Here is a 1,116-nt window from a genome sequence, read left to right as displayed (position 1 = left end):
CAGCCAAACCCAACAACAATAATGCAAGGAGAATGCTTGGTGACTTTACTGCACCTAATTCCAATTTACATGGAAGAAGCATCTCCATTCCTGCCATTGGAGCAAACAACTTTGAGCTGAAACCTCAGCTAATTTCTCTGATGCAGCAGAACTGCAAGTTTCATGGACTTCCATCTGAAGATCCTTTTCAGTTCTTAACTGAATTCTTGCAGATATGTGATACTGTTAAGACTAATGGAGTGGATCCTGAAGTCTACATGCTCATGCTTTTCCCTTTTGCTGTAAGAGACAGAGCTAGAATATGGTTGAACTCTCAACCTAAAGACAGCCTGAACTCTTGGGATAAGCTGGTCACGGCTTTCTTAGCCAAGTTCTTTCCTCCTCAAAAGCTGAGCAAGCTTAGAGTGGATGTTCAAACCTTCAAACAAAAAGATGGTGAATCCCTCTATGAAGCTTGGGAAAGACACAAATAGTTGACCAAAAAGTGTCCTTCTGACATGCTTTCAGAATGGACCATCCTGGATATATTCTATGATGGTTTATCTGAGCTATCAAAGATGTCATTGGATACTTCTGCAGGTGGATCCATTCACCTAAAGAAAACACCTGCAGAAGCTCAAGAACTCATTGACATGGTTGCTAATAACCAGTTCATGTACACTTCTGAGAGGAATCCTGTGAGTAATGGGACGCCTATGAAGAAGGGAGTTCTTGAAGTTGATACTCTGAATGCCATATTGGCTCAGAACAAAATATTGACTCAGCAAGTCAATATGATTTCCCAGAGTCTGAATGGAATGCAAGCTGCATCCAACAATACTCAAGAGGCTTCTCCTGAAGAAGAAGCTTATGATCCTGAGAACCCTGCAATAGCAGAGGTAAATTACATGGGTGAACCTTATGGAAACACTTATAATTCATCATGGAGAAATCATCCAAGTTTCTCATGGAAGGATCAAAAGCCTCAACAAGGCTTTAATAATGGTGGAAGAAACAGGTTTAGCAATGGCAAGCCTTTTCCATCATCCACTCAGCAACAGACAGAGAATTCTGAGCAGAACTCATCTAGCTTAGCAAACTTAGTCTCTGATCTATCTAAGGCCACTGTGAGTTTCA

The 1,116-nt window shown here is 41.1% G+C and overlaps 1 non-coding gene across 1 annotated transcript; it reads right to left on the bottom strand.

Moving 5' to 3' along the window:
* Positions 1-395: 395 nt before the first annotated feature.
* LOC112731148 (small nucleolar RNA R71) lies at positions 396-503 on the bottom strand. Its single transcript, XR_003166939.1, has one exon. It is a non-coding gene; the product is annotated as a small nucleolar RNA R71 (small nucleolar RNA).
* Between the last annotated feature and the right edge of the window lie 613 nt (positions 504-1,116).

The sequence above is a fragment of the Arachis hypogaea genome, chromosome 12, assembly GCF_003086295.3.
Source record: "Arachis hypogaea cultivar Tifrunner chromosome 12, arahy.Tifrunner.gnm2.J5K5, whole genome shotgun sequence".
NCBI lineage: Eukaryota > Viridiplantae > Streptophyta > Magnoliopsida > Fabales > Fabaceae > Arachis > Arachis hypogaea.
This window is presented reverse-complemented; position numbering and strand designations above follow the sequence as displayed.